The sequence below is a fragment of the Bidens hawaiensis genome, unplaced genomic scaffold (assembly GCF_021521415.1).
Source record: "Bidens hawaiensis isolate Kalapana, Puna unplaced genomic scaffold, B.hawaiensis_p1.1 tig00033876_1, whole genome shotgun sequence".
Classification (NCBI taxonomy): domain Eukaryota; kingdom Viridiplantae; phylum Streptophyta; class Magnoliopsida; order Asterales; family Asteraceae; genus Bidens; species Bidens hawaiensis.
The window spans coordinates 201,714-224,025 of NW_027495839.1; the positions used below are offsets into that span (position 1 = coordinate 201,714).

At 36.1% G+C, this 22,312-nt stretch overlaps 1 pseudogene; it reads right to left on the minus strand.

Moving 5' to 3' along the window:
* Positions 1–13,355: 13,355 nt before the first annotated feature.
* On the minus strand, positions 13,356–13,799 carry LOC143585524 (ABC transporter C family member 3 pseudogene; annotated as a pseudogene).
* Positions 13,800–22,312: the final 8,513 nt, after the last annotated feature.

The following is a 22,312-nucleotide window of genomic DNA, read 5'->3' on the forward strand; positions in this document are numbered from 1 at the left end:
CTGTGGATAACACAGACACCCGCAACACACTGAATTATCGTAACGGGTACGTTCTCAGTTTCGGTTTTACAACCCTGTTGGAAAAATCAAACTACACCTCCTGCTGCTACATATAACTGTGGATAACACAGACACCCGCAACACACTGAATTATCGTAACGGGTACGTTCTCAGTTTCTCATTTTTCTATTTATCGTCTTATTTGAGTTTGCGCTTTGAAATAAACACTAATTCAGTGTGCTTTGAAATTAATAACTTGAATACGGCTCCTACATCAGCTTCTTGAGCGCTTTGAAATTAACATCCAAACGGGTATACCCGAAACGCAAAGCATATGGGACGGGCATACCCGAATCCCGACGGGTATTGAACCCGGTATGAGATTTATTTTCTACGGGTATGGGATTTGGTAATACCCAGTTCGAGTACCCGAACTATGTACCCGAATTATGAACCCGAAAATTTTTATTTTATTTTTTTAAACTCTTGTCTAATAATACTTCATTTTTGCTGATATTTATATATATACAATTATAGGAGAACCTGTGCATCATTTGTTGTACAATGTGCATCAAGTGTGGTTTTGGCTTCATGTGTGTTATTTATTTTGTTCACAATTCTGATTGGACTAGTGTCTCCACTTACATTCTCTCTCTTTTTTTTACTTAATTACACAATTGATGCCTAATGTTTTATGAAAGTAATAACATTAGGTATTAACATTTAAAAGTCACTTGTTTAAGTATTCAACTTTCAATTTTGTAACAAAGTTGGGTACTAAGTCTAACATCCGTTAAAAACTTAACAGAATGGGAGGGTACTTTCATCATTTCCTAAAAACTAAATGATATATAAACTAGTGTTTAACCGGGACGTTGCGCCGGGGCAGCTGGTAAAACCTTAGCGTTGAAACCCGGGTGCTGTAATACCCAACTTTGTTACGACGATAAGTCAACGTGAATTCAAATATTATCGGTTATGCTCGTTAAGATATGGACACCTTTTGGAAAAACCTAAGCGTTAAACCAAAAAAATAAATGCCAAGTTGACATATAAAAAAAATAAAATATTTGATATTATTTGGCCGGTAAACCTGGTAAACCTGGGCAGTGGTAAAACCCAAACATTGTCGCACCCAGGGCCTTGAGGCTGTAACTCGACACGAATTCGGTCAGGTTAGGTTACTTCCATTACGGTATCGAAGCTAAAAACGGTAAAAATATAAAAGTTGAGGTGGACCAATGGGTGGTGTCAGTCGGTAAACTTAGATGTTGGTAAAACCCGAACGTTGTCGGTCATGGTCGTTAAGGTTGCGAGTCTATGCGAATTCGGTCCGTTATGTTCATTACGGTACCTGAACTAAACAAACAAAAACAAAAACAAAATGATAATGACCGATACAGTGTCGCCGAGTGGCTCAATCAACACTTAGCGGCACCAAACTTCCTAATTGTTATATATAATAATATGTTATCTTCATTATATGATATTATCATTCAATACCCAAAGTCTGATCGATTTCCTTCGCACCACCACTACCCACTGCCCTGCCGCCCCTTAGCCACCGCTACCCACTGCCGCCCTCCAGGCTCCGCCTAACATCATTTCAAATTTGAGTCCTTCAAACCCATCGATACCAGCTGGCAATGATTGATCAGACTTTGGGTATTGATGATAATATCAAATAATGAAGATAGCATAGTTATGTATATTTTAGTTTTTAGGGTATGACGAAAGTATCCTTCCACTCTGTTAAGTTTTTAATGGATGTTTGACTTAGTATCCAATTTTATTACAACATTGAAAGTTGAGTACCTAAACAAACAACTTTTAAATGCTAATACCCAGTATTGTTACTTTCATGAAACGTCAATAACCAATTGTGTAGTTAAGTTTTTTCTTTTTGTTTATTCCGGTCGTGTTTCTTCCAGAATTGCAATGGAAACTCACGCCACGACCACCGTTCCATGATGTTCTTTTTATGTGACTTCGATTTGGACTGTTGTCGGGTTCCAAAAGGCAACGACGGTTGTCTATAGGGCGGCAAAAGGACGACGGTGATGTTGTGCGAAGTTTTCTACAGTTTCAGATATTTAGTGAACTCTAGCGACAAATCCCTACGCTTCAGCAACTCTGGTGAGCCCCCTTCACTTTCTTTATTTGGTTAAGTTATATATATTAACAAGTTTGATAAATTCGTATCATTACTCATCTGTCTTTGTTTGTATCACGGATTATATATTAGCTATCACATTTTACTTTCTTTCGGTTGATGTAGCCGTTTAACTTTCTTTTAGCATGTTGCTTATATCATTATATTTGCATTTCTGTTCTTAGATCCTACAATAATGTATCGTGTTACTCTTAGAATATAACCTCCAATAGCAACCAAAAAAAGGATCAAATATTGAACTTAAGTTTAAATAAATCACTATTTGATAATAGGAGGAGGTGTTATCATATGCATTTTTCTTGTTAATACACGGGGTGCCATTAATCATAAAGATTAAGAAAAAGTTAGATGGTGAATGTGTTATGCTTTAATGCTTACATTTGAGATTTTGTTACGAGAACTTTTGATGGTATCTTGTTTTAGACGTATAAATACATACATACATATGTGCTTTCATTAATACTAGACCACTAATACATATATGCCAGTCTAAAGCAACTCGAATCAACCTATCAACACTTACTGTCAAGCGTCAACCCAATTTTCCAAGGCATTCGGAAATACACAAGCAGGTCCCTTCTGAAATCATATATATTAAACTGGTCATCTTTAGTACACTTCAAAACAGGCAGGGCTAGCTTGGCTTGCTAACACTAAAGGGTTAGAGATACTTGCCATGGTTCCAAAAAATTTGTAGACAAGCTGACTTTTTAAACCGGAAAACAGGCTGACTTTTATATTGCTGCTGCTGCTGTTGTTTTTATATTGCATTCTGAGGAGTATATTGGAAGCTTTGACTCTTATACGTCAAAAGTTTAGTTTTGAGTTTGTTGGTTAACAAGATTGTGTTTTGGTCAAATTTTTGGCTGCAGCTCATGACTTGTAGCAAGCAGTAATCTGATACGGTTTGAAAGGCACTTTGAATAATACAAAGGTATATCGGAGTTGAAGGTAAAGAGGATGATTGATTGGTTGTGTTGCTAACCACCAATTTGGTTATGCCGTGTCGTGCATGTGAGTTGTTTTGTAACCATTTCGCCGGTTGTAATTTCTATAGCTTTTTTACATTTTTTTCTTGCATATTGAATGCAAAATTTGATGCCGATCTTCAGCCCCCCCCCCCCCCCACAAATAAAAAAAAAACGCGGGGGACCAAAATACTAGTCGGTAAATAACAATTGCAAATGATAATAAAAAAAAAAAAATCCTAAATCTATACTGTTAGTCTGTTCCATTTGTAGTGAATTCATTGTTCATAAAGTAAACTAATTTTGCCCAAAATTTAGTCCTAAAAGTAAATTCCCAGATTGAGAAATAAAGCAAAAACTAATAAAGCAAATTTAGTCGTAAAGTAAACTAATGTATTGCTGTAAAGGTCAAAAATTTACCAACAAATTTATAGTATTCACTTAAGATCGTACATATCACTTATAACCTTCACACATATCATCACTTCTTTTCCCCAAATAATGAAAACGTAAAAATATGTTCGTGATAAAGGGGGCACGATCGCACCACAATCAAATCTGTATACAATGGTGGGTTCAAAATTGTTGATTGATCAAAGATCATGACCATTATTATAAAAGAAAAAGCAATAACATAGAAAAAACTTAAATACAGACTAGTTTGAACATAACGCCTCGGTCCAATTCATAGAAAACTTAAAACAAAATTACTCGATAGAAGGGACACAATCGCACCACAACCCGACTTCTAAACGAAGGTGGGCTCAAACCTCTTGTTTCATCAACGATGGAGGGCATTTATTACAAATTAAAACTAGTAAGGTGTAGATGTAACTTTGTTTCTCACTTCACAATAGCATGTCAGTGCCACTTCACTGTATTCTCTTTGTCTTTCACAATATTAAGCAAATGGTTACCAATTCATCACTTTGCCTCTCAATAAAATAACAAGAAAACATTTGCAATGATAACAAGTTTTATTTAAATAGTATGAAAATAAAATAATTAATAAACTTCAACATTGGATTTTACTAAGGTTTGATATTAGATATTTTCCTTAAAAAAACTTCAATAGCACAACTGTCCCCAACTCGTATTTATCACAAATTTCTCCAACTTTTTTTTCAAATCCTATGCAAATTCCAATTCCAAATCCATTCCACTATGTGAAATGAATGCGCCCTAAGGGTTTCCAATGAGAACCCAGCAGCACCACGAACACCCAATACACAGCCGTATATTTGAAACACTAAAAGATCAAAGGCCGGCTAACGCCACCTTAGGTTTCCAAATGAAACCCGGCAACAATAGGTGGGTTGAAGATGGTGGTATCAGAGCTCGAAGACGGCGTGATAGCGGAGAATGAGAAAGGTGAGAGAGGAAGAGAACCATCTTATCTTGCTTTCAAGAGTCATCAAACGTTTTTGCTAACTCAAGAGATGGAGACAGGTGTAAAGCTTAAATTACAATCAAAACATGAAGAGAAAATGTGCAACATATAAAGCCAGATGTACAAAACTTATAAGCCAGAACAAAGGAATATTGACTTATGTAAGTATAATGTACTTTGTAATCTTACATCTTACATAGTATAATAAATAATAAAAGAAAACCCCTAATGCCACGTGACATTTTCTAACACCTTTCTATCATATGTGGCACTAAATAAGGCTTTCTAATCCTCCACTTTACCACATGTGAGCTAATAAATACAAATAAATACTCATAATAAATGCAAACTAATAATTAATAAATATTAATAATAAATATCGAATAAAAATAATATATTGTTACTAATATTATTTGTATCATCATTATTATTACTATTATAAGTAGCCTTTTAGTAATTAACAAAGATGTGTGAAAAAACAATAAAGTAGCTAAGAAAATAAGGATCGATTATCGGAATTTTATAAGTTTCTAAGTGCAAAAGAGTATTTTGTATAGTCAATTTTTTTTTACAATAGATTAGTTAAATTGAATCAAGGATTTTGACAATTTGAAAAAAATGATATCAAGTTATAATCATTAGCATGGGCAGTTTAGGAACAACGTTCTTTTACTACAAAACATTGTTAATTGATTCATAATTTGATACAGGTCGATGTGGCTTTTTAAAAGCATTTTTATTTAAAATGAGTTAACGGGCCAAAGTATGTTTCAACTTTCAGGTCATGATTTTGTGACAAAACTTTGGGGTCATAAGCTTGGTGACATATCAAAAAGCTGATTTTGGAAATTTAAAATTTGGTTTCGGATTAGATTCAAAGTCAATATTTTTTATCATGATGTTTTTTATTTGATAAAGATCAAATTTCTAAAAATAGCATTTTCTGCATCCTGGTTTCTTTTAAACTACTAACAGGTTAAAGAAGAATCAATTCGTGCAAAAGTTTGAAAAGGTACATATGTTAATCTATTTAGGTTATATGTTAGCTCACAATAATATCTCATTGTAAGTATAATTTATCTAAGTTATTAAATTTTGTGCATGACGTCATGATATAGGCCATAAGAAAAAAAAAGCTGTAATAATGCCATCGATATACAAAAGTTTGAAATGATCTATCGTTCAAATATACTTTGGGGATATGCATGTTTATTGAATATTTTGATATATCTTGAGTTTTTTTATTATTTACATAATTTAAATTCTTAATCCCGTGTAATACACGAGTAGCTAAGCTAGTTTAAAATATATAATAATAGTTATTATATAACTAAAACTAAGTTAATATAAATCAAACTAATTTTATTTTTTTACGTTATTAGTATAACAAATATATATCTAATCTAACTATCTATATAATTGCCTATCATAAAATCCTACGTGTCGCTCGCTATCATTAATTTAGCCTGGCTTGACCTGAATAGCTCCTAAGCGGATCATAACATCTCAAATACCACACAACCCTTTATTTTATTTGTAAATACACGTTGTTTTTCATTCCCAAACTATCTCCTCCGCTACAGCTCCTAATCGCCACCCCATGCTTCAATCTTCTTCGATGCTTTTGGGGTTATTGTTTAATCGCGGTTATAATCCTAATCTGAGGTATGCTCTACTCTGCAATCTGTGTTCTGAGGTCGTTGCCTCATACATCTGAACCCTATTAGAACCCGTATATGATTGGATTATTATGATTTCACTGCCACATAGTTATATGTAAGTGTGAAGTACCAAAACTTGTTTTATTAATTTAAGAGAAATGATATGAAGCTCTAATTGGTGATGCAACTGCATATTACAGAAGGACCACCCAAAGTTGTCTGTATAACCGGGGCAACGCACGAAATTTGAGCTTTTAGAACTTTTGTTCATTAGATTAGATTTTTTTTTTCGGAAGTGGCGGGTTATTGTTCAAGGGAATGAAGGTGCCTCAAGTAGTTCTGAGAATAGTTCTATCGAATATTCTTAGAATATTTTGAATATTGATTCACTAAACGCTACAAAATGCTAAAGGGAAAAACCTACATTGATATTATTTTAATTTACAAATGATAACACGGGTTTTGAAAATGATATTGATGGAGTCCTGTTCTCATATGTTAATCTTGTTGAAATCCATAATTTCACACTTTAGGCGTATACCTTAGCATGTATAATCAGTCATAAGCGCACTATCTTCCAAAACATTATAACTTACATAATTTGGATAAAAGGATTCATGACTCTAAAATCTAATAGCAAATTCGTAAGCCGGACATTATGTTAAAAATCAGCATTTAAAACCAAGAGTAAGGACATGCATGAATTTATAAACAAATGTTAATAAAGTATACATAAATAAGATATTGGAAATCAAATGGTTCATAGCTTAGTTCTTTCATTCTACTACATTATTAAATGTTTAGATTACATCAGTGGCGGATCTAGACATCAATTTCAAAGGTAACGTTCAAAATTTTTTTTTACCGTATTTCACATAATGTAAACCAAGGTCATCACTGAGAATCGTGAAAAAATTTTAGGCCGAAGGCAAAAAAAAATGGCCTTTAAATTAGTTGAGTTATTGGGCTTAAATATTAAAAATACATATTTTTTATTATACATATATATATATAACAAAAAGAATAAAAATTCAGGCCTATCGGGTGTCGGGCCGGGATCGGTCAACCACCCGGCCCTGCCTTATAGCCGCCCTTAATGTATAGAAACATGATAATACATAAATTTAAATACACCGGGTGCAAATTTCTCCTATTCGGTTTTTGAAAGCGTAAACTCGAGACATCACATCCTCTTCTTTTACTTTATTAAGCGTTTCTCTTTCGACTGCACAAATTAAATCATTGTTCAAATACTCATCACCCATTCAGTTGCACAAATCCGTTTTGATAAGCTTCATTTTAGAAAAACATCTTTCAACGATTGCGGTTGCAACCAGTAAAACCAAGGCTGGTTTCAATATTCGATAAACCAAAGGAAAAGTGGTGTGCTTTCCCGTTTCCACCATTACACGAGCAAGGTCACACATTACACCCATTTTTGCAATTTATCATCTTCCTTTAAAGTGTGATAAAAAGCCGTAAGATCATCACTCGAATTACACCATCTTTCTTCATTACTAAAATCATTTGGACGCATCTCATAAAATGACACTATCTTATATCAAACTTAGTAAATGAACTATAAAGATTTAAACTAGACATATTTTCTAACAAACTAGTTGAGACTTCATTGTATCTATTTTCATGTTCTTGAATTTGCATATTCAAAACCATATTAAAAAACTTCACCCTCAAAATGGTGTCGACTGGTGGTGTCTGGTGCAACGATGTTTGATGTCCGGCTAGTTTCCAATTTCCAAACAACGAGTATAACTTTAGAAAATGGTTAATGGGTTTTAATTGGTTTGGGCGTTAAACTTTGGTCGGGCTTTTCTTTGGTTGAACTTTTAAATTGATTGAGCTTTAAACAAATAGGGGTAACGTCATATTTTTTCAGGGGTAACAAAATACGAAAAAATGTCTAAAAAAATAATTTTTTACAATATCGACGAAAAGTTGAGGGGTAGTGGAGGCTACCCCTAATGAATAGCTAGGTCTGTCCCTAGATTACATCAAAACAGAAGGCAAGCGGGCAACAAGGCTTGTTTGCAGGTAATAAATGGGATTTCACTTAAATTTTGGTATTTGTTTGCAGGTAATAAATGACAAGTTTGGTATTACAGTCTTACAGGTAATAAATTTGTTTGCAGGTAATAAATGACAATTTTTTCACTTAAAATTTGTTTCATTTTAAACACCAATTCTCATGGTATATATGCTTTCAATTTCTTAATTTGTTTCTTTGTTTCAAAGCCATTTGAATTTTTATATAAAATTATAAAATCCACCTAACTTACTATATACGTATAGTTGGATTATATTTAAGTTTTGCACGTTAATGATTTGAAAAAAGAAAACGATAACAAGCGTTAGCTCGAAAATTTTAAAAAATCCAACGAGGATGATGGGTCGATTTCTGTATTTATTTGAAAGGGTCACTATCGGTATGCCTTTTTTTATTTAGTGTTGTGTTAATTTCAAAAAATAGGATTATGATTTATTCTAATTTTTCTTTGGCAGGTCATATCCTTGAACAACATGCACTCGGTGTAATACTATAATATTACGATCAAAAAAGTTATATGTTATTTTGTGAATATCTTTGTGCTCACAGATTTAATTGTTCATTTGAAACAACTGACATAGCTTTATGTGAGCACGGTAGGTAATTAACCTCTTTTTAGTATACAAACAATTGTTTGTTTATTTCATCTATTGCTACACAGATAGTACATCTATAACCTCCATTGTTTTTTTTTAAATTGTGATAATTCATTTTCTAGAAGTTGACAAAGACTGAGGCTTTGGGTTCAAGAAACAAAATTTCATTGACAAAGTTTAGTATGATTCATCTTGGTTGTACTTGAGTAATTGGATAGATCTATGAGCAATTCTGGAATGGAATTTATAGGGTGATTGCACCTCATGTTGGTCAAACATACAATATGAGGCTGAAATCTTATGTCAGGTACTCAAGTACTCAACCATCAGGACACTAGCTGATTGGTGCATGTACCATTGTCTTTTGACTATCAACGTCTCCACATAATGCATGATTAACCTTCTGTCATTTTAACTTGATTTTTATAAAATTAGTAAAATAACATCAAAATATAGTTTGCTAGTACAGTTTGATGAAAATGGAAAGAAAAATAAAATTTTTTATGAAGTTTAAAAATATTTCCTTCCCAATCTCTCAAATTTGGAAGGATTTGGAAGAAAGAAAATAACTATGAAACACAATTTTTAGCATCCTCTTAATTCTTTTCATTTTCTTCATTAAATGAGACTTGGGAACACAACATTAAACGTTCTTAGTTCGTTTATCATCAGCAATGGCATAATATCACCATATTATGCCAAGTTTTAAGCATTTAGTTGTACGGTTGTATCTTTAATGACAACGAGTTAGCAAATGTGAAGAAGTTTTATTTTTTTTTAAAATTCTAAAGTTGGTTGTTTTCTTAGATAGTGGATAAATCTCATTTTCTTTAACATAACTTGAAAAGCTCTTTAGTTCGATCACCTCAAAACATAAGTCAATTTTTGAGACAATAACGAAAGTCGCGTATATATTAAAAAAAAACCTAATAAACCCGTGTAATACACGGGCTAAAAACTAGTGTGTGTGTATTATATATATATATATTTGATATTAAAGATTAAATTATATTTAATAAATAAATAATTAAAATCACGTAAAATATTAAATAAAAAACATGATATTATTAATATAATTAAAATTCTAAAAGAATAAAAGAATAAAACATAATATCAATATATATAAAATAATATCACCCATGACCCATTTCCTCTTTCCCCATCTTCCCTCAAGCTTCCTCTTTCTATTTCTTTCGCGTTATTTCTCGTGTAATGAACAGCTCAGTGGCAGAGCCGAGTGACCCACCCACCCACTCACGTACCTCAATTTTGGCATCAAGAGCTGTTGTCAACTTCAGTGTAATAAGATCTTCATTCCTTAAAATCTATCTTTCATGGTTTCCTTATACAAGTTTAAAGATTCCTTTCTCTTCACATCCATTCAATCAACACCCCAGATCAAATTGCAGGAATCTGACTGTATTTCTTGAATTCTTTGTATCTTTTTCTTGAATGTGGAATCTTTAAGGTGTAACTAATGTGTTCTTGTGCTGATTTTGGGGTTTTTGAATCGGGTTATTTGCAGGGTTGGTTCTTTAGGTTTACAAGAATCAAAATTTATTGATTTATTTGGGCTTTGGGTATCAAATTGGATCACCCAATTGCTTATTTGGGGATTTTGGGGTTAAAAATCGAGTCTTTTTCAAGAATCTTGTTTCATCATTTTCTGTCAAGTTTTGATTCACCCATTACCGATATCAAGAAAAAGATGAGCTTTTTATTATAATCCCTCTGCTCTTGTTCTTCTATCTTTATATTTCTACCAACCATCATCCTTTGATCTAAAAACTGAACAAGACTCAAATATCGTGAACTCAAATTCCCCTGTTCCATTACCAATCCATCAATCTGCTAGAGTATTCACTTCCACTTTCACCTACAAATTCATCATTCAAAAACAAGGCCGCCGTTGGATGCACCACATTTCTACCCGATCCGGGGTCAGAACCTCAAATCAGCTTCATTGGAGGCGACAAATAAATTTGATGAAAGCTTGTTGCTTGGAGTCGGTAGATTCGGGCTGGTTCACAAGGGAACTGTGGAATGAAGGACCCGTGTCGCAGTTAAACGAGGAAACCCAAGATCCGAGCAAGGCCTTGCGGAATTCCAAACGGAAATCGAGATGTTATCGGAGCTCCGACACAGTTCGCCTATCGGGTGTTGTGACGGGCGGTCTGAAATGATTCTCATTTACGAGTACATGGCAAATGGGCCCCTCAGAAGCCATATGTACGGTTCAGATCTCGCGTAACGGTCGTGGGAGCAGCGGCTCGAGATCTGTATGGGGGCAGCCAGACCTATGCCAGCACAGCTATTAAAGGAAGTTTCGGGTATCTTGACCGTGAACACTTCAGACGACAACAGCTGACAGAGAAATCAGGCGTCTATTCTTCTGGGGTTGATTTGATGGAGGTTTTGTGTGCCCAGCCTGCTTTAAATCCGGTTCTTCCTAGAGATCAAGTTAGCATTGCTGACTGGGCTTTAACATGGCAAAGAAAGGGTAATTTGGATGAGATTATAGACGAGAATCTTGTGGGAAAAGTGAATTCTGCATCTTTGATATGTTGTTGTCAATGGGTGATCTTTATGGAATTTGGAATGTGCGTTGCAGCTTGATGAGATGCCGGCTATAGTGGAGCCTGAAGATAGTAGCATGAACCGTATTCAGGGGATCAGGTTGAGTTCGCTTGAACCGTTTGATAATAGTGTGAGTATGATTGATACGGATAAGTTTAGGGCCAGTAATGAAGGCAAAGATGCTGCAACACGTGGTGTGTTTTCTCAGCTTTTGCATCTGCAGGGAAGATAACCGATGATTGATGAGCATGGTTTGTTTGTTGGGGAGGTTTATATGGGTATGTGGCTTCCATATAATTTATGTTCTTGATTTTCATATTAATCTTTAAACGATTCAAAGTTGATCAAACTCAGGTTCTGAAACAGAGTTGCGGGTATATGTTTTATAGACAAACTCTGTTTTGTTCTCTTGTTCTTTCTCTCTTTAATCTTGTTTTATGTTTCTTGGAACACTTTTTATTGGTACAGAAATGGCTGGACTGATGAAAAGATTGTAACCCTTTTGCATATTCTTGGATCACGTATTTGGTTTTTAATTTACGTTTATTTGCACACACTTGTTCGGAATTCGTTGACAGAATCTAGAAAAAATCCCGTCTGTCCTAAGGGTGTGGTGGGTGTTTACCTTTACGGTTTCTTGTTATTCCCTTGTGGTAGACTATGCTTACTACAAAAGAACCCTTGGTTCGATCTCTTTGTTCTTTGTCTCTGATTCTGTGTCTAGTATCATGGGTTTGTTTCTGTGTTTCGTGGGGCTATCCTATAAAAAGGAGGAAGACTCCCAAAATCAAAATCTTGAAGAACCCCTTTTGAATTCCGGTGTCTCTAGAGGTGAAATTGCATCAACTTATGAAAATGCAAGTTTCTTTAGCTTGCTGACATATTCTTGGATGAGTTCTGTAATTGCAAAAGGCAACAAAAAAAACATTAGACCTTGAGGACCTCCCCCAACTCGTGAATACTGATAGTGCGAGACACGTGTATCCTGTTTTGTTAAACAAAGTAGTCTTTTTAAGAAATGGGATTAATGAAATCACTTCATTCCGTCTCACCAAAGCCTTATTGTACATAGTGTGGAAAGAAGTCGTAATCACAGGATTACTTGCTTTAACATCTTCATTGTCTACTTTTGTCGGCCCTTACCTTATTGAGGCATTTGTTGAATACTTAAACCCACACCGAGATTACATGAACCAAGGTTTTGTTTTGGTGGCTGCATTTCTTGTTTCCAAGATTATACTGTGTTTCACACAAAGACATTGATACTTCAAGCTCCAACATGCTGGAATTAGAGAGTGGTCCGCCATTGTTGTTATGATTTACCAAAAGGGCCCAACTATCTCCGCTCAGTCAAAGCTCTGAAACTCGAGTGGTGAAATCATCAGCTTCATGGTAGTTGATGCAGAAAGAGTAGGTGATTACGCTTAGTACATTCATGATTATTGGCTACTTTTTGTGCAAGTTGGGGTCGCGTTATGGCTTTTGTATAAAAACTTAGGACTAGCCGTCATTGCTTCGTTAATCGCTACAGTTCTTGTGTTGCTCGCCAATATTCCACTCGGAAATATCGAAGAACTTTCAAGATGAGTTATTGAAATCCAAAGATAAACGGATGAAGTAAACATCTGAAATCTCGAGAAACATGAGGATTCTTAAACTTCAAGGTTGGGAAATGAAGTTTTTGCCAAAAATTATCAAACTTAGAGAGGAAGAACAAAGTGCATTGAAGCAGTACATGTATACTATATCAATGTCATCTTTTTATTTTCTGGGTTGCTCCAACTGTTGCTGTGGTGGTCACTTTTCCAACAAACAAACATGTTGCAAAAGTGGCCACGACAACAACAATCAGAGCACCCCACAAGATAAAAGAAGTCATGGATAAAGTATACATGTACTTCTTCAATGCACTTTGTTCTTCCTCTCTAAGTTTGATATTTTTTTGGCAAAAACTTCATTTCCCAACCTTGAAGTTTAAGAATCCTCATGTTTCTCAAGATTTCAGATGTTGACTTCATCCGTTTATCTTTGGATTTCAACAACTCATCTTGAAGCTTTTCTTGTATGCTCCCGAGTGGAAGATTGGCCAACAACACAACAATTGTGGCGATTAATGAAGCAATGAAGGCTAGTCCTAAGTTTTTATATAGAAGCCATAACGCGACCCCAACTTGAATAAGAACTAGCCAAAAATCATGCATATACCAAGCATATTCATCTATTCTTCCTGCATCAACAGCCATGAAGCTGATGATTTCGCCACTTGAGTTCCCTTGCTTTGACTGGCCGGAGATGATAAAACCCTTTTGGTAAATCATGGCAACAATTGCAGACTGCGCTCTCATTCTAGCTTGAAGTACCAATGTCATGTGAAACACCCTATAACCTTGGAAACAAGGAATGCAGCCACCAAAACAAAACCTTGGTTTTTGTAATCACGTTGTCCGTTTAAGTATTGAACAAATTCTTCTATATATGAGGTAAGGGCCGACAAAACTAGTCAACGAAGATACTAAAGCGAGTAGTCATGTCACAACAACTTCTTTCCAAACGATGTACAAGGTTTTCGTGAGACAGAATGAAGTGCTTTGATTACTCCCATTGCTTAAAGCCTCTACTTTGTTTAACAAAACATGATAAACTTCTTTAACACTATCTATATTTGCAAGTAGAGGGACATCTTCAAGGTCTAATGCTTTTTTGTTGCCTTTTGCAATGACAAGATTCATCCAAAGAAAATGTCAGCAGGCTAAAGAAACTCGCATTTTCGTAAGTTGATGCAATTTCACCTATAGACACACGAGCATTCAAAAGGGGTTCTTTAAGATTATGCCTTTAAGAGTCTTCCTCTGTTTCGTGGAACAACCCCACAAAACAAAAGAGTTTTGCTTCCGTACAATTTTTGTTCTTGTTTTTCATTTTAACCACTTGGGTTTGCGAAAGATCTGGAACGGATCAAACTGCGGTTCCAACACAGAGTATTTCTGGGTGTTTGATATGCCTCGAACTTGATTAATTAACGTCTTTATAACTCGATTACTTAGCGTAATATTTAATAAATTTATAACAATGCTGTAATTTTTTTTTTTGAAAAACAGTGTTTGAATTACATCTGTACTTGATCAATCAGCGTATTTATAACTTGACTAGTTAACGTAATATTTAATAATGTTTTTGAAAAATCGTGTTTGAGTTATGCTTCGTATAGAGATTTAATTTCCAAAGCATCACCAGCTTTAACCAAAAGTATTTATAGACGTCTTATAGAGTCTTATAGAGTTATAAGCGGCGTATAATCAAAAGGCATTCTTGATGTAACCTATACAACGCGTATAAAAGTTGGTTGGATGTTAAATTAAAAACCTAGATTGTACAACATTATTATTCATTCAATTATGAGCAACAATTGCATGTTTTTCCTCATGATGAAGCCTAATTTGCCTAGCAGCAAACCCTTCAATCCTTTCAAACTCCTCATTATCAACGACCTTCTCTGTTGCCTGAGTCTCAACTACTCGTCGTCTTCGATCGCCTCAGCTTGCTGTGAAAGCACTCGTCCTTCATCAGGTTCTCCTATAAATTTTCAGATCTAGAGCTGGAGCTGAGTTAACTTTAATTGGTTTAGTGATTACTTAAGGTGTCATTCGTTTGTCTTGATAAACAACTGCGGACTCTGGTTCAATAACAGGATGATTAACGTTTTCTCGAACATTATTATTTGCAGTTTGTCCATATAAATCAGTTCCCGCTTTATCTACGTAAATAATTTTGCTACAAGAGTTGGGATGATAAATTTCTGATTAGGAATATGAAGAGAGGACTGATGAGTGATGATGGCAGAGAGAAGCTACTGGAAGTAGTCGGAAAGTATTCCGATCACGACGAATGGCAGGCGAGATGATTTATATGAGCTCAACAGCTTCACGATTGTTCTAAACTATTGAAGGGTTGTAAAAGCTAAAAAGGGATCCAACTTGTATAGAACTCGTTAGAATCATTATATAGTCCGTTAATTTCAATAGGTTAGAATTAGTAGGTTCACCTTAGTAATTTTTTTTTACCTATTAATTAATGACTATGTAGCAGTTATATAGAACTCGTTAGAATCTAATTTTTGAGCCTTTTGTCCTCATGTGTTAGTATGAATTAATTAGGGATGCTCATTGTTCGGTTTCAAACTGTTAAATCGTTCATTGGGTCGGTTGGTCGGCTTTCAAAGTTTTAAACCATAACAAATGGACTTTGGTTTATGTTTGTACCGAAAACCAACTGTTTGAAGCCGAGCCGGAATGTGTGATTTAATAATAAATTTTTAAGTAACTTATAATCTCGTTATTTATATTAAATTTAACTTTGTTTTTGAAACTTTGTTACTATATGTATGGTTAATTGTTATATTTCTAGTTATTTTGGTGTGCAACAGTAATTCATGGGATCGGTTTCAAACTTTTATATGGTCGATGTAAAAATGTCTTAGAGATCGCTCGGGATGATTATCTCGCTAATCCATCCATATTAATTATCACTTTGACTTGCAAATGGTTTTCCAGCTTCCTAACTCATTAAAAAAAAATAAAAGACAAATAAATGATTGAAGATCATCATGACCAACTGAATTCATTTGATAGTGGAACTGAAGTGTTTTATTATAATTAGGGTCTCTAAACATCTCAAGCCAACAAGCGACCGTTATTATTACATTCAGTTCCATCTTAATTCTACTGATCAAGATAACGATACTACTTCATTCTTCAGCGACCATTATTATCATATATCTGCTGGGTCTTTGGGGTTGTCACCGAGGCTGTCTACAACTGGGGGTCTAAAGCTGTAAGCGTTTGGTGAGCCTTTGGGGTTGTCACTAAGGCCATCATGTATTACCATGCCGTTAGCGTTTGGTGAGCCTTTGGGGTTGTCACTGATGCCGTCTCCAAATGGGGGTTCAAAGTAGTTAGCGTTTTCTAAGCCTTTAGGGTTGTCACTGAGGCCGTCTCCAACTGGGGGTTCAAAGTAGTTAGTGTTTTCTAAGCCTTTGGGATTGTCACGGAGGCCGTCTACAATTGGGTCAATAAAGCTGCTAGCGTTTGCTGAGCCTTTGGGGTTGTTACTAGTTACTACGACCATCTACAACTGGCGCGTGTTTGAGATTTATATATTAAAATGACATTAAAACTAATTAGTAATTATTAAATACTTTAGTTATGTGACGTTATATAAATGGAGAATGATCAATAATATAAGAGTATAGATGGATACTCTAGAAAAAAAAATGACTGTGTAGATCCATTGTAGTAAGATGTGCCATGTGTCTTCTACGGTGATGCTTGTGTAAGTGTAACCAATATTGTTGTTTGGTTGTTCAAAAGCTTTTCTTCTCTCTCTCTCTCTCTTTCTTGCCATTACATATACAGCTGGTCACCATCTAGCCATGATCACCACCACATCGCCAGTACCATTTACCACCATCGCCGGTGACCACCACCAACACTCTTTATCTCTCTGTCTCCGACTTCATCTTCAAATGAATCGAGTTCTGAGTATGAGGAAACTCAAAACCCCTGATCTGCGATTTAGGTGGTGGGGTATGAAGCGGATCAGAGCTGAATTTCTTCATGTCTCAGGTCAATTTAGCTTTCCTTGTCTATTGATTTCATTTAATCACTCTGCTACTGAATTGATGATGATGATGCTCTGCTTGCTCAAGATGCTGGAATTTGAGACCTCACTGAGTCTATTTCCAAGTTCTTGAATTTGCGTATTAAAAACTTCAACCTCAACATGATGATTTTGTTGAGCTTGTTTCTGTTTGATGTTTTTCATTCAAACCAAAGAAAAAAAAGGTTAATGGTTTCTATTTGCTTTGGCTATAAACTTTGTTTGGACTTTATTTGATTTGAAGCTTAAAAAAATAATGATTTTGTTGAGCTTGATTCTGTCTAAAATTTCTCGTTCAAACAAAAGAGAAAAAGGTTGATGGTTTTATTTGCTTTGGATATAAACTTTGTTTAGGCTTTTATTTGAACTTTTTTAAATTGGTTGGGCTTTACACAAATAGGGGTAACGTAATTTTTTCAGGGATAGCGAAATACGAAAACCGATCAAAAGGAAAAACGTTTACACTACCGACAAAAAAAATTATTTAATAATTACCCCTAATTGTGATATACATCCGCCCCTGTTTACTCAAATTTTTAAAGCACGCCAACGAGCAAGCTAAGCGAGACTTCACAAGCGAGCCAATGGGCTTGAGCTTACCTATGCTCGGGCTCGACTGGTTTACAAGCAAGCCAATTTCAAGTGAAGCCTTGGGCTTTTCGAACAGCCCTATTCTGCATAATGTATCTGATGTGTTAACGCTTATTCCACTTGCAGCATGTGTTAAAGAGAGGAAACCCCGAGGAAAGAATCCAAAAACCAAATTGCACACAAGTTGGCGGGCCATGCTGTTCAACTAAGCCAGCATAAATTTGGATCAAATGCAATCAAGAGGTGTTTGGAATATGCTGATTCTGCAGCTCGAGGAGTCTTGATTGAAAAAATTATCGGGTAGTGATTATTTATTGGTGAGTATTCCTTTTGTTATGTGCATATATTCAACTTTTTATTTATATTTCCTATTTGAGACCCACAGGGTTGATTTCAATGTTTTTGTTGGTTCTTCAAACATGTACAGCCGACGAGAGGGAAGCGTTGCTAGGTCGAAGAAAGATTCATCTCAATTGTATGGCGAAGGTGAGTTTCATATTTCCTTTATGGTTTAGAATGCGCATTTTGAACATGATTTGGGTATTTGATTCTAGAATCATGCAAAATTGGTCAAAATTGGAAATCTGGGTATCTTTTAAAATTCATATGCTTGACTTTTTGGTCAAAGTTAATTAAAAAGTCAATGGAAATTATGTTAATGATATGCGGAGACATTTAGAAAACTCAATAATCATTCAATAACAAAAGCACTGCTTAAATGGCATCCAAACAAAGACCCACGACTCAACAACTATCACATGATCACATGATCTAAACAACCCACTAAACCAGGACTCCATAACCTACTGATTTATTCTAAGCTATCCCTAAAGAATAGCATTACATGACTTAGCATAACAAACTAATTAAAACACCATAATATGAAAATAATAATAAAGACACGTGACACATTTTAATTATTTTTCAACACTCCCCCATAATTCAAAGTGTCACAACTCCAAGCCTTTCACGAAAGTAAACGAATTGTTCCAGCCCCAGCGCTTTAGTGAACACATCAGCCACCTGTTCTTGTGTGTAGCATGACTTCAATTCAATCTGTTTGCTTTCTACCAAACTTCGAATGAAATGAAACCTGATATCAATATGCTTGCTTCTTGCATGATATGCTTGATTCTTTGACAGGAACACTGCAGACACATTATCACAAAAAATTGGTGTAGCCTCATTCTGCTCTTGAAACAATTCCCTTAACAGTTTTCTAACCCATGAGGCTTGACATGCTCCTGCACTTGCTGCAATATACTTAGCCTATGTGGTTGAAAGTGCCACCACATCTTGCTTTTTAGAGCTCCACGAAATAGCCCCAGTTCCAAACGTGAACATGTTACCAGAAGTACTCTTTCTATCATCAACCGAGCTTGCCCAATCACTATCCGTATAACCTGTTAGCTGCAGATTTTCTGTTTTACCATACCATAATCCATACCCTATAGTACCAGCAACATACCGTAATACTCGTTTTGCAGCTCCAAAATGATACACTGAAGGTTTGTGCATAAAGCGAGAAATAACACTTACAGCAAAAGCAATATCGGGACGTGTATGTGTTAAATAAATCAAACCTCCTACTACGCTTCTGAATTTATAGGCATCAGCCGGCTCCCCACCATCATCAGATTGATACTTCTCAGCAGTGTTCATTGGTGTTGCAGCAACCTTACAACCAGCCATCCCAAACCTCATAAGCAAATCTTTAGCATACTTTTTTTGTGACAAAAAAGTACCATCTTTTCCTTGGTGAAATTCCAACCCAAGGAAATAGCTCAGCTTCCCAATATCAGTCATTTCAAATTCTTTGATCATCTTTTCTTTAAATTCACACAGTAGTTTAGTTGATGAACTAGTGTACACAATATCATCAACATAAACGCATACAATAATAAAATCAGCTCCAGTACCTCGCTTCACATATAAGGTTGGCTCATTTTGACTCCGTTTATAACCATGTTGCACCAAATACCCATCAATCCGACTGTACCAAGCTCGTGGAGCTTGTTTCAGTCCATACAATGCCTTATGGAGCTTGAACACCTTTTCTTCCTTTCCTTTAATTTCGAACCCTGGTGGTTGCATTACATAGACATCTTCTTTGAGAACTCCGTTTAAAAATGCGGATTTCACATCAAACTGATATGCAGTCTACCCTTTTTGAGCCGCCAATGCTAAGACAATACGAATAGTTTCGAACCGTGCCACGGGCGAAAACGTTTCTTCATAATCAACCCCGCTTTCTTTTGTGAGTACCCTTTGGCAACTAAACGGGCCTTATACTTTTGTACCTGACCATCAGCCTGCATTTTTAGTTTGAAAACCCATTTCAAACCAATTGGCTTCTTGCTCTTAGGAAGATCGGTCAAGGTCCATGCGTGATGTTTCTCTAATGATGCTAGCTCATCTTCCATAGCTAACTTCCATTCTTCAACTTCCAAGGCGCCAATATATGAAGTCGGTTCCAAGGATGACAAGGCAAATTGACATGCCTCATCATTCTCGGACATAGGAGAGGTGGCTTCATAAATGACATCAAGAGAACGTACTCTGTGAGCAGAGTCACTACTCACACTTGAACCACTTGTGTTGGAAGATACTTGTTCACTTGAGTGTGGTGGTGTAACTGGACTTGAACCTGAGTCTGGACTAGAAGATAAACCAGAACCAGAACTTGTTTTAGACCCGTAGCTCGAGCTTTGGTTGGACCCTGGACCTGAACTTGAGGGAGCAAAACAATCCCCATCATTTGGCCATACACCACCCGGAACAAAAACTTCACGAGGATTATCATTAGTGTCTTTACTCGTCCACCTGCCTTGTTCGTTAAAAACAACATCTCTACTAATAACAACTCGTTTTTTAATAGGGTCATAAAGCCTGTAAGCCTTTGAGTTAGGAGAGTATCCAATAAAAATACATTTATCAGATTTTGCATCAAATTTCTTCCTTAACTGAGCAGGTTTTAAGGCATAAGCAATACAACCGAAGACACGAAGATGACTTACTGATGGTTTGCGACCATACCACACTTCATAAGGAGTGGCATTGTTTAAGGTTGTCGTTGGACATAAGGTGATCACGTACACTGCAGTAGCGATTGCTTCACCCCAAAACACCTTTGATAGACCTTTCTCCTGTAACATACAATTAGCCATCTCCCCCACTGTACGGTTCTTTCTCTCCGCTACCCCATTTTGCTCCGGTGTATAGGGAGCCGTTAGATCACGATTGATTCCATGAACTTGACAATAATCAATAAACTCATTAGATAAAAACTCTCCCCCACGATCAGTACGCAGATTAACAATCTGCCTTCCACTTTCCTTCTCAACTTTCACTTTAAATCGTTTAAAGTACTCAAAGGCCTCTGATTTTTCTTTTAGAAAATACACCCAAAGCATACGTGTATAGTCATCAGTCAATAGAAAAAAATACTTGTTACCTCCCAGGGAAGTAGTTGGCATTGCTCCAACTAAATCAGCATGAACAAGCTGCAAAGGATGTGTGGTCCTCCAAAGGCTATGAGGAAATGGTTTTCGTGTTGCCTTTCCAAGTACACACCCTTCGCAATCTGTTACTTGGCCAATCTGAGACATCCCACGAACCAACCCTTTATTGCTCAGAAGCTGAAGGCTTTCTTCATGTAGATGACCATAGCGGCGGTGCCACAAATTTGACTCATCCGTATTAGCAACAAAACCAGTTTGAGAGCATGAATTAGAGCCAAACTTCAGCTGAAACACTTTGTTAGAGGACATATCAACGCGATAGGCAACTGTATTGGTACGTTTGTGTGTGATCACGCATGCATTATCATCAAACAAGAGAGAGTACCCAGTGTTCATGAGTTGCCCAACACTCAGCAAGTTATAGCCAAGTGCAGGAGCATATTGAACATCATGCAACACTTTTGACTCTCCATTGGGAGTCACCAGTCCTACCACACCTTTTCCTTCGACCTGAATGCTCTTACCAGTCCCCATCTTAACCTGCACTTTCTTCATTTCATCCAACCGTTTGAACAATGATCGTTGCCCGGTCATATGATTGGAGCACCCGCTGTCCACAAACCAAACACTAGGAGCCGAAGTGTCTTCACTAACCGCCATAAACAAATGACACTCATCTTCTTCATCGTCTTGTTCAACAGCCGCATTCACTTGGGGTTCAAACCAACAATCCGCACGAACGTGACCCATCCGATTACAATTAAAACATTGAACCTCACTCTTACCTCGACCATTAAGTCGACTACCTCGGCCTCTGCCACGTCCACGAAATCCTGATCGCCCTCTTCCCCTGAGATAGCCTGACCCGACCACTTCTTTAGCCTGTAGGACTCTTTCTTCTTCAACAATTGTCCCGCTTCGATTGACACGTGCTTCATGGGACTGTAACGAGCCCATGAGTTGATCAAACGACATGGTAGAGAGATCCTTTGACTCTTCGATAGCTGTTACAACGTGATCCCACTTGTTATAAGTTGGTGAAAATAAGCAATCCCAAACACCCCCTTAGACTGTCACATGTGTTTTGTTTTGTTTTTGTCTGTTACAATTCATTGCGTGTTTGTTAAAATCTACTGTTTGGATAGATTAGTTGATTATTCATATTGTTGAAGAGC